Raw genomic sequence first — 13,141 nt, forward strand, 5'->3', positions numbered from 1 at the left:
TTTTGTTGTGAGACGTCGTGGAATACTCGTGCTTCATCCCCTGTAGCTTTATGAATTTTCGATAGGTGCGGCACCGTACGCAGCCTTCGAAATGGCTTCTTTAATGGAGGTCTCTAGCAAGCCGAATGCTGTTATTGAATTTCTTTTGGCAGAAAACCAGAGCGTTGCAGATATTCATAGGCAGTAGCCGAATGTCTATGGAGACCTGGCATTGAACAAATGCACTGTGAGTAATTGCGCTAGGGGTCTGTCATCAACGAAGAAAGGTCACACAAATCTGTCAGATCTCCCACCTGCCGGGTGGCCTCACACAGCCGTGACATCTGCAATGTTGGAACGTGCGGACACTCTCAGTCGAGGTGATCGACGAAACACACCTCCCTGTACAACCGGTCGTCTCTGTTGCTGACACTCGTCCACCGGTTGGGTACTCAAAGTGTACCTACTGTGTTCTCGCCACCTGCCAGAAGCCTACAAAGAGCAACGATGAACCACCGTCCGGTGCTGCTTGCGTCTTACAAGTCTAATCGTAACAACTTTTTGTCGAATATCGTCACAGATGGATGAAACATTAGTTCATCACTTCGGACCGGAAAAAAACTGCAGTCCATGGAACGAGTCACACGCTCTTCCTCCGAAGAAAAAGTTCGAATCTGCACCCCCAGCTGGTAAAATCATAGCGACGGTCTTCTGGTACTCTGAAGGGGTTATTCTGTTTGATGTCCTCCCTCGCTATAACGATCAACTCTGAAGTGTACTGCACCAGCCTCGGGATATTGGAGAAACAACTTCAGCGTGTTCGTCCTTTCCACGACAACGCAACGTCTCGAACCAGTTTACGAATCCGCGAGCAGTTCCATTTGTTTCAGCCCATGAGAGATACACTCGCGGGAAGCAGTACTCGGATGATAAGGAGGTTACTGGCGTAGCAAGACGATGCCTCCGACGTCGTCCAGTAAAGAGGTACCACGCAGACATTCAGGTCCTCACAGTAAGGGGATGTAAGGCCGTAGTACTGAACGGAGATCATATTTAAAAATAGGGTTTTGTAGCGGAAAGAGTGGGGAATAATATGGTAGCCGGAATCCTAAATAACTTGCTTTCAGAAAAAAATGCTACGTTATTTATTGAACGCCTCTCGCACATGACCAGCGCAAATGACAGACTGTCTATTGCTACCCCCACCAATATTGTAGCTCTGGACTGAGTCTACTGTCACAATATCGCTGTCCAACCATGCAAGCACCGATGCCCTTTGAATGAGGGCGTTGCTATTTCTATTAAAGTCCGCAGTTACACTTCCAGAAAATTTGTAGAGTTATATTAATAGATCACCGTATGTTATACAGTTATTTCAGATACACACACACACAATAGGTGCCACGAGTAATTAATTCATCTCAAGGTTACTTACGACAGGCTTCTTGTTGGCTTTTGGAGAGAGCCGCAGAATGAGATCAAGCGATTGTACTGACATTGTGCTCAATCATTAATCATCTCGTCCTGGACACTCTTCCTTTTCTTTCAAAGAAATTTCTTCCCTGCTTTATGTTCTCAGATGCAGCATTGTCGAGTTTACTCTGAAGGGGAAAGGTTAGGTATGCGCTAAGCCCGATCGTCCTCTTTGCAAGTTTGCCAAATTCTCTGAGCCGCCAGCATTCAAGGAAAGACAAAAGAGACACGAGACATTCATTGCCTACTAAAGTCTACACGGTGGAGTCCCGGAAGAAATGGATTCCGGACGCCCCACACTCCAACAGACGGCAATCTGCTCTAAGGATAGCTTCGATCACCCCGTATAACTCTGTGGGCGCGACGTGATGCCCGTTCATCAAACACTGGTCGTCATCCATTGTGGCGATTTACGTGGGCAGGAGCAGTGTCTTGCAATACTGAATCTCCCCTCCATACACTGTTGACCTCGGAAACCTGAATCCCTGTGAAATCTCCGAAATGCTATGACCCACGAATCTTGCACCGCGCATCAACTCAGGTCCAAAATCGGTTAGTTCACGACATGCTGATAACCCGATTTCTGCAATTCACTGCTCAGATAACGTGTCTGCACTCTCGAAATGCTCCACATCTATCCACAACATTTTCGACATCATTTAAGGCACGTCTTCTATTGGAACAAACCATCCCACCACTTGGCCATTCAGTTTGTATGAAACGGACTTCCGAATTTTATAGGTTAGTGAACGAACCTATTACCAATATCTATCGTTAATTTTGTGTCATGCTTACCACTTTGGGCCGGCCGGAGTGGCCGTGCGGTTCTGGGCGCTACAGTCTGGAACCAAGCGACCGCTACGGTCGCAGGTTCGAATCCTGCCTCGGGCATTGATGTGTGTGATGTCCTTAGGTTAGTTAGGTTTAATTAGTTCTAAGTTCTAGGCGACTAATGACCTAAGAAGTTAAGTCGCATAGTGCTCAGACCCTACCTTACCACTTTTGACGTACTGCACCCTACAGCAAATCTGAAGACGATCTGCTATTGAGATCGAAACCGGTCACTATTAATAAAAAATATAGTCATCCAAATGGTGTTTTCAATTCATCAGATCAGCAACAGCGGACAGATGCGTTCTTGCGTAGTACCGGTAGTGGACACCGCTGATGTTGGAGTACGTACGGTTAGTGGTAGTTACCTTAAATGTAGAAACAACTCAATGCCATATGTGTCTGTACTCGTTCCTTCCACTGATAAAAACTTTTCTCAACATCGTCTTCCGTAAGGCTGTTAATAAACTGCCACGTTTTTGTCTTTCGGTGGTGTACAAGAGCGCACATTTGAACTCGCCACATCGTAAGAAATCAGGTCATGGATGGTTAACGGTTGCAGGCCACATCAAACAGTTCCGCAGTAGCGCATGTAATCAGGTTCATTTTGTATCTAGATAGTATGTCCAGATACACCAATGGTCTTCAGCCTTAGATTTAAAAACAACCGTATTAGTTTTATTTGAAGGTGAAGCAACGATGAAGGACTACATTCCGTGATATTGGCCATGTGATCTCACAGTTGTCTTGTAGGGATGACTCATGGAGGAAGAGCTGAACAGGTGGAGGAAGAGTGGAGCGATTAGGGTAAATTGATTAGGTTCGAATGAGGGAAGTGTCTGCAAAGATTTCCTATATACTGCTGGTAGCGTGAGGGACGCCCATTCATATTGGAAAACGAAAGTATGATTCCCTATTTGGGTATCTAAATTGTTCCCTGTGTATACTTGGTACGGCAGTAGCCTCGGAGGATTTTCTGGACAATTGGTGAGATCCCCTGGTGGCCAATTGCGATCCGACCTCAGAGTATAAGGAGTAGACTGAGTGTGTGATGTAGGATGCAAAGAGAAATTGCCATTGCGAAACAGAATTTCAGGAATATGTCGTTCAGAAGGAAAGTATAGGCTTGTTGGAAGAGGGAATTTTTTACTAGTTAGAAGTGGATTATACAGAATATGACGTACCATTGTCACGCCACGATTTATGGGATCGGATGGCAGCTGATATGCGAGAACTGGAGAGAGCTTAGACTAAGCAGATGAAAAGAAAATAGGCTTAATTGTATGAGTAAATCACTTTGTTATTAGGCAAAATAGGGACTATTAGATGGTACATTTTGTGGGAAATTCTCCTTACACACTGATCATCGTAATGAGTGAGGAAGATTAAATGCTAGGCATGTAGGAGGGGAGGTGCGATTGGGGCATCGTTGAAGCTTACACATGCTTAACCTAAATTATCCTATGGACAAACACACACACCCATGCCCGAGGGAGGACTCGAACCTCCGCCGGGATCAGACGCACAGTCCATGACTGCAGCGCCTGAGACCGCTCGGATAATCCCGCGCGGCCTTATTGTGCTTAGGTGATTATTATAAGTATGGCATTTATCGCAAAGATATGTTTCGGTTGGGATTTCAAAATCCACGATCAATGAGGCATTCTGACTAAGAGCGTTGGGGCAGAGCCATCATTCATTTGGGCAGCTTTTGTTCTTTTAACTTCTGGATTGAAATAAATTTTGATTCACTGACTTTGTGATGGGAATAAGCTCAGATTTAATAAGCTCTGCAGTGTCATGCTCTATCATTTTGATCACAGTTGTGAGAGCAGGGAGACGGTGTGGAGGATCTACATCTACATCTACATCTACATGATTACTTTGCAATTCACATTTAAGTGCTTGGCAAAGGGTTCATCGAACCACAATCATACTATCTCTCTACCATTCCACTTCCGAACAGCGCGCGGGAAAAACGAACACCTAAACCTTTCTGTTCGAGCTCTGATTTTTCTTATTTTATTTTGATGATCATTCGTACCTATGTAGGTTGGACCAAACAAAATATTTTCGCTTTCGGAAGAGAAAGTTGGTGACTGAAATTTCGTAAATAGATCTCGCCTCGACGAAAAACGTCTTTGCATTAATGACTTCCATCTCAACTCGCGTATCATATCTGCCACACTCTCTCCCCTATTACGTGATAATACAAAACGAGCTGCCCTTTTTTGCACCCTTTCGATGTCCTCCGTCAATCCGACCTGGTAAGGATCCCACACCGCGCAGCAATATTCTAACAGAGGACGAACGAGTGTAGTGTAAGCTGTCTCTTTAGTGGACTTGTTGCATCTTCTAAGTGACCTGCCAATGAAGCGCAACCTTTGGCTCGCCTTCCCCACAATATTATCTATGTGGCCTTTCCAACTGAAGTTGTTCGTAATTTTAACACCCAGGTACTTAGTTGAATTGACAGCCTTGAGAATTGTACTGTTTATCGAGTAATCGAATTCCAACGGATTTCTTTTGGAACTCATGTGGATCACCTCACACTTTTCGTTATTTAGCGTCAACTGCCACCTGCCACACCATACAGCAATCTTTTCTAAATCGCTTTGCAACTGATACTGGTCTTTGGATGACCTTACTAGACGGTAAATTACAGCAGGTCGCAGGTTCGAATCTTGCCTCGGGCATGGATGTGTGTGACGTCCTTAGGTTAGTTAGGTTTAAGTAGTTCTAAGTTCTAGGGGACTGATGACCTCATAAGTTAAGTCCCATAGTGCTCAGAGCCTTATAGATCAGGAACAGCAGAGGTCCCAGGACGCTTCCCTGGGGAACACCTGATATCACATCAGTTTTACTCGATGTTTTGCCGTCTATTACAACGAACTGCGACCTTCCTAACAGGAAATGACGAATCCAGTCGCACAACTGAGACGATACCCCATAGGCCCGCAGCTTGACTAGAAGTCGCTTGTGAGGAACGGTGTCAAACGCTTTCCGGAAATCTAGAAATACGGAATCAACTTGAGATCCACTGTCGATAGCGGCCATTACTTCGTGCGAATACGGAGCTAGCTGCGTTGCACAAGAACGATGTTCTCTGAAACCATGCTGACTACTTATCAATAGATCGTTCCCTTCGAGGTGATTCATAATGTCTGAATGTAGTATATGCTCCAGAACCCTACTGCAAACCGACGTCAGTGATATCGAACTGGGTTTGCTTGGTTTTTGTGTCTGTGGGAGAGGTTGTGAGTTTTTGCACGTAGCAAATGTTGTACACATATTCTTCTGTAAAACGTTGAGATTGTGGCTAAAGCTGGGAGATTTTTTGATAATAGAGCCTTTACATGAAACGGTTTGATTTATATGTAAGAAAGTAATGCATTTCCGAACAGATAACATGAGAGTATTCAGACTGACTCGGTTCTAGGCGCTTCAGTCTGTAACCGCGCAACGGCTACGGTCGCAGGTTCGAATCCTGCCTCGGGCATGGATGTGTGTGCTGTCCTTAGGTTAGTTAGGTTTAAGTAGCTCTAAGTTCTAGGGGACTGATGACCTCAGGTGCTAAGTCCCTTAGTGCTCAGAGCCATTTGAACCATTTTTTTCAGACTGACTATTTGTTTTGGATGAGAAAGAAGAATGTGTGATTCACTGATGTTGTAAACTGGATTTAACTATTTTATAGTTCATGATCCCCATATTATACACTTTTATTTATATTTGAAATTTTTTTATTCAAAAGCCTTCGTTTCACTGATTTATTTTGAGTGGTGAGAGAGATCACGGAAAGGAAGGGTGATCTGGGTAAGACAACGAAAGGCAGCTGGTGTCAGGTGCGTGTGAGATCTTTCGTGAAGTTATTACCGTGTTGTAAGGTCCAATATTCGATGAGGGAACTAATGTTAAAGCAGCTGTGGACGACGTTGAAACAGTTTCGATATATGTTGTTTTTCCGGATGTAGATGATAACAGACGCTGTTACTGCTTCTTCGACTGCATAGGCTGTTCATTGTGACCCTGATGTTAATTTACTATGTGGTAGGTCTGAACAGAGAACTTTTGGGAGTGGATGTGGACTCATCATGGCATATGGACAAACTCTAGGGTATTAGTGGTAGGGTTTGATAGTAACGGATATAGCAAGCTTTATGAGAGCTTTCCGTCTCTGAGACCTCTCCCTGATAAGTCCAGAAGCGTCGCATCCACCTGACTAGCACACTATAATACGTTTGACTAACGCTCTATAAAATGGTAACTTCACACACCCATCTACTACCACTAAAAGGAAGCCCACAACAGCCTGAAATTGCTAAGGAGGAGAGCAGCCGACTAAATGACGTCACCATCCTCCTTCCCCGTCCTACGCGGGACCCGCGCTAGCAGCGCAGGTGTTCGGCACGTAATTCCCGGCATGGACGAAGATTTTCTATGCTCGCGGACTGGATGCCGTGTTGTCCGTACCTTCTAATCGTCACCACTGACATTCCTCTAATGAGATGGCTGAATGGCCACGCCCTAAAACCCAATTTAAAAAATTAAATAAAAAATAATCATTCATACCTACAAGATGCCTCTACGTTCCCATGTACACTAATGTTGATTGGATATTCTGTCCTCAGTTTTATAATGCCTTAAAAATATTTTAATACTATAATGTAGTATTGTATTGGTGAAGAATAGGTCGTTTCAAGAAAGCAACACAGCCAGAGTAAAATGACTTTATTACTCAGTTTGCTCATTTGAAGCGTTTCAGATTTATGTCAATCGTCAGATATCCAAGTGCACAGAGAATCACAGTATACGAGCGTTATTAGATGTGTATGTAACATAAGCCGGCAAACTGCAAAAAGTAGTTATCTGATGATGGAAATAAACGCTTGAAGTGAGGAATCTGAGTAATAAAGTCATTTTTCTTCGGCTTTTTGACTATCTTGAAGCGACCTAGCTGGCGATAGAGTACTTCATTATAATACAGGGTGTCACAAAAAGGTACGGCCACACTTTCAGGAAACATTCCTCACACACAAAGAAAGAAAATATGTTATGTGGACATGTGTCCGGAAACGCTTACTTTCCATGTTAGAGCTCATTTGTTACTTCCCTTCAAATCACATTAATCATGGAATGGAAACACACAGCAACAGAACGTGCCAACGTGACTTCAAACACTTTGTTACAGGAAATGTTCAAAATGTCCTCCGTTAGCGAGGATACATGCATCCACCCTCCGTCGCATGGAATCCCTGATGCGCTGATGCAGCCCTGGAGAACGGCCTATTGCATCACAGCCGTCCACAATACGAGCACGAGGAGTCTCTACATTTGGTACCGGGGTTCCCTAGACAAGAGCTTTCAAATGCCCCCAGAAATGAAAGTCAAGAGGGTTGAGGACAGGAGAGCGTGGAGGCCATGGAATTGGTCCGCCTCTACCAATCCATCGGTCACCGAATCTGTTGTTGAGAAGCGTACGAACACTTTGACTAAAATGTGCAGGAGCTCCATCGTGCATAAACCACATGTTGTGTCGTACTTGTAAAGGCACATGTTCTAGCAGCACAGGTAGAGTATCCCGTATGAAATCATGATAATGTGCTCCATTGAGCGTAGGTGGAAGAATAGGGGGCCCAATCAAAACATCACCAACAATGCCTGCCCAAACGTTCACAGAAAATCTGTGTTGATAACGTGATTGCACAATTGCGTGCGGATTCTCGTCAGCCCACACATGTTGATTTTGAAAATTTACAATTCGATCACGCTGGAATGAAGGCTCATCCGTAAAGAGAACATTTGCAATGAAATGAGGGTTGACACATTGTTGGATGAACCATTCGCAGAAGTGTACCCGTGGAGGCCAATCAGCTGCTGATAGTGCCTGCACGCGCTGTACATGGTACGGAAACAATTGGTTCTCCCGTATCACTCTCCATTCAGTGACGTGGTCAACGTTACCTTGTACAGCAGCAACTTCTCTGGCGCTGGCATTAGGGTTATCGTCAACTGCACGAAGAATTGCCTCGTCCATTGCAGGTGTCCTCGTCGTTCTAGGTCTTCCCCAGTCGCGAGTCATAGGCTGGAATGTTCCGTGCTCCCTAAGACGCCGATCAATTGCTTTGAACGTCTTCCTGTCGGGACACCTTCGTTCTGGAAATCTGTCTCGATACAAACGTACCGCGCCACGGCTAATCCATACATCAAATGGGCATCTGCCAACTCCGCATTTGTAAACATTGCACTGACTGCAAAACCACGTTCGTGATGAACACTAACCTGTTGATGCTACATACTGAAGTACTTGATGCTAGTACTGTAGAGCAATGAGTCGCATGTCAACACAAGCACCGAAGTCAACATTACCTTCCTTCAATTGGGCCAAATGGCGGTGAATCGAGGAAGTACAGTACATACTGACGCAACTAAAATGAGCTCTAACATGGAAATTAAGCGTTTCCGGACACATGTCCACATAACATCTGATCTTTATTTGCGTGTGAGGACTGTTTCCTGAAAGTTTGGCCGTACCCTTTTGTAACACCCTGTATAACCATGGTCGCCTGCCTCCTACGAGATTTCATGTCTCAACTATATTTATTTTAACGTTATTTGTTCCATAATGGTTTTTGTACATGATTCTCCTGCTATGCAAGATCCGGTGCCTGTTCATAAATGTCTCGTTTCTTAACAGACACCTCCAATGACATCACCAGTCCGTTGTGGTGTGTAAAATCGAATCCCAACATCCCACTGCATACCCAATGCATGATGACCTTAACTTTCTGTCAAGGCCCCATCACAACCTCCTGTCTTCTGTACATCGCTATACACTCCACAATCTTTTCCAGAATCATTTCAACAGCCTTCTTTTCCAAGGTCATACAATAGCTGCCAAGATCTACCCATCGGTAAAAGCACATCCCACCTTTTTCATTCCAAACGGAAGCTCCAGCTCACCCTTTCTCTGGATCCTACGCAACTCCTACAGCCTCCGTCCCGACTCTTGATCTCTGACAATGCTCATCCGATTTGCAACAAAACCGCTTATCTAGAACATGTTATCAGGAATTCACAGTATACTCGTCTTTACAGAATTCTAGACTACATATGACACCGACACCTCGTCAAATTTCGTATCACTGAAGAAGGAGGTGGTCAAGGCAAGTGATAAAGGACAGAAAAGGATGGAGCCTTGGGACTCACCAGCAGTGGTACGAGAATTGTTAACAGAGAAAAGGATGTGCGATTAGATAGGGTGGAAATAGACAGACATAGTTAACTGTAAGAGTTTAAGGAAGGCTAATTTAGGATATTTATTTGTGAGAGAAAAACTTACCAGAGAGTACACGTGATCCGCCGTTGTGTCGCGACAACAAGCGCGCGCTATGCCTGATTAGCCATTAACGAACAGAGCGCGCCTCGCCGTTTAGGACCACCTGTCTGGCCGCCTTCCAAGCCGTTTATCCCGAACTCCTGGGAGGCGTCGCCCGACAATCAGCGCTGCTGTCGCGAGGACGCGGCGGTAAATATAACCCGGGCAGGGCTGGCGCGCGGCCGACAACAAATAGCTGCTGACAGCAGGTGTCGCGCGTCACGGCTCGGCTCGGCTCGGGTCACCGCCGCGCCGGCTGGCGACTCAGCCACTGTCGTCGAGTGATTTACGACCGCGACTCAGGTTTACGGCAGCTGCCGCGCGTAAAATCCGGCGCTGGCTTATGTCTCCTCACAAAACATGCAACTCGACAATTCCAGCCGAGAATACTCACTATCAGCACTGTCTCGTGTGTGAGGAACCAAATTGCTAATAATCTTGAAGCTGCTGCTGCTGCCTCTCGTGATTTACGATGTACACTGAGGTGATAAACGTCACGAGATAGCGATAGGCACATATCATATGGCAGTAGTGAAGCGTACGTAAGGTATAAAAGGGCCGTGCAGTTGCGGAGCCGTCATTAGAATCCGGGTGATTTCTGTGAGAAGGTTTCCGACGTGATTATGGCCACACAATGGCCATTAACAGTATTTGAACGCGTAATGGTAGTTCGAGCTTGACTCATGGGACATTCCATTTCGGAAATCGTTAGAGAATTCAGTATTCCGAGATCCAGAGTGTCAGGAGTGTACCGAGAATACAAAACTAAAGGCGTTACTTCTCACCACGACAATGCAGTGGCCAACGGTCTTCCCTTAACGACCGAGAGCAGTCGCTTTTTCGTAGAATTGTCTGCGTTAACAGACAAGCAACACTCCATGACATAACTGAAGAAATTAATGTGCGACCTACGACTAACCTATCCGTTAGGACAGTGCGAAGAAATTTGGCGTTAATGGGCTTCGACAACAGACGACTGACGACAATGTCTTTGTTAACAGCACGACATAGCCAGCAGCGCCTCTCCAGGGCTTGTGACCACATCGGTCATCTTTTACCATCCCGGAAAAGATCATCGGTACACATTTTGATAGCATGCTGTGTGGCCGACCTCGAGAGACTGAAACGAGGAAGAAATTCTTGACGCTATCCAGGACCGAACCCGGGCCACCAGAGCCACAGTCTAGTGCTCTGCCCATTGGCCTGACTTATGATACGCGCAGGGCAAAAATAAAGCAGTCATCATTACGAAGACTGTTTTGAACACCACAGTACTTTACTAGGCATAGTCCTATTGGTTCAAATGGCTCGGAGCACTATGGGACTTAACATCTGAGGTCATCAGTCCCCTAGAACCTAGAAATACTTAAACCTAACTAACCTAAGGACATCACACACATCCAAGCCCGAGGCAGGATTCGAACCTGCGAACGTAGCGGTCGCGTGTTTCCAGACTGAAGCGCCTAGAACCGCTCGCCCACAACCGCCTGCTAGTCCTATTGGGAGTATTATGTCGTTGCCTTCCTCTGACCTATGAAATGACTTACCAACCATTTACAGAGGGACCTACAGTTTAAGGTGGATTCCGTACAACGTTGTAACTCGCCACTTTTCACAACAATAAACATTACCGGTGGTGAAAGAATTGATAAATGACGTACAGAAATCTTGTTGCTGGGCGAGGGTCGAACTCGATACCTCTGGTTTTTTAGTCTGGACCCTTGCCACACATCTTTTTACTTTTGCGCCTTTTCTCGCCTCTCTGACGTTCACTAGTATTCCTACTGGTCGCGCTGGGTTCAGTGCCGTCAATGGTCCTCCCAAGAGCCGCAAACCAAAAAGTGATACTCTGGAAATTTAAATTGAAACAAAAATCTTCGTTCTTTAACAGAGAACCGAAATTTTTACTCGAAACGTAAAAAAGCCGTCTTCACCAACAAAGCCGCCATGCCGAGTTGCGAGAAAACTCTTAGAAATCGTTATCTAAATATCCAGGAAAGGAAGTAGGTGATACGCTGAGCTACCGAACGAAGTAAACAGTTAATATGTACGAGTGCGATGAAACATAGGTGCTTAGTAGCTTTCTCAGAACGAGAACGTCACAATTTCGTAATGAAGATGACACTGTCTGTGGGAAAAAGTTTCCAATGTGGCTCCTATTAAAGAAAAAACGAAAGGTAATCGTAACGACACTTTGACGTACAGGTTCGAGTAGGCAGACGACTACCGTACTAAGATATGACTGGGAAATGGAGTGGTCTAGCTTACCCAAGAAACCGGTCTACTATCTTGTTAACCTATTTTTGGAAACCATGGGCCAAACTATTCATCTTGATGACTCAGGAACTTGAATACTATTCTGTTTAAATCTTAACATTACAGTAGTGCATCTTCATGGACGAATTGACCAGAAGTCGGATGCTCACTAAAGGGCAAAGGATTTAGTGCACTCGAAAACTGGCACCTTTCTAAGGCATTATTGTGCGTTTAATAAAAAAGCATGTACACTACACATGATTACTTTCTGAAGAAGATCTCTAGAAATAAGTGACAATCTGTAAAACAAAAATCAGTGATACGTAATTATCGTGAGGTAGCGTAAAGTCGATTTCCAAAGAGGGTAGCCGCTTAAAGTTCACGCGGTCATGATGTGGTCACAATCTGAAAGCAGCACAATACCCTGGACGAAGTGTCTTTCAAGTTATGGCTAGAACACCATAAAAATTAAACTTTTAAATCAAATTTTACATTTCAATATAATTTCAGTAGTTGTATCGACTATGACGAGAAACAATATTTTCTTCAACGACATGTTTCATATTTTTGCTTTGCAAATGACCTGCTTCACAGTCTTCGCATTCCGCTACGAAATGCCAGCACGAACCAAATGTGGTACGGTACGACGTAGTGATGTGTAACAATCAGCAACATAGATATTCTCATGCGGAGATTGTGGTCATGTGGCAACACAAGTAAGTTAAGCTACTTGTCGAAGATTGACGCACCTAATTATATAGGAGAATGTGTTTCAGTAGCTACAATCTGGCAAAGATCGACTTGGAAAAACCCAACTCGATATTTTTATCTCAGTCATTAATCACGCTGGCCAACGGCCCTGACGCAGTGGTACCACCGGTTCCCGTCAGATCACGGAAGTTAAGCGCTGTCGGGCTGGGCTAGCACTTGGATGGGTGACCATCCGGTGTGCCGAGCGCTGTTGGCAAGCGGGCTGCACTCAGCCCTTGTGAGGCAAACTGAGGAGCTACTTGACAGAGAAGTAGCGGCTCCAGTCTTGTAAACTGACATACGGCTGGGAGAGTGATGTACTGACCACATGCCCCTCCATATCCACACCCACTGAAGCCTATGGGCTGAGGATGACACGGCGGCCGGTCAGTATCTTCGGGACTTCCAAGGTCTGTTCGGACGCAGTTTAGTTTAGTTTATTAATCACGTTGTGTAAACACGTTGGTCATTATTGTA

General features: G+C 45.0%; 1 pseudogene; it reads left to right on the plus strand.

Moving 5' to 3' along the window:
- Positions 1–12,763: 12,763 nt before the first annotated feature.
- LOC124709305 lies at positions 12,764–12,881 on the plus strand (annotated as a pseudogene).
- The last annotated feature ends 260 nt before the right edge of the window (positions 12,882–13,141 follow it).

This window comes from Schistocerca piceifrons, chromosome 7 (assembly GCF_021461385.2).
Source record: "Schistocerca piceifrons isolate TAMUIC-IGC-003096 chromosome 7, iqSchPice1.1, whole genome shotgun sequence".
Lineage (NCBI taxonomy): Eukaryota > Metazoa > Arthropoda > Insecta > Orthoptera > Acrididae > Schistocerca > Schistocerca piceifrons.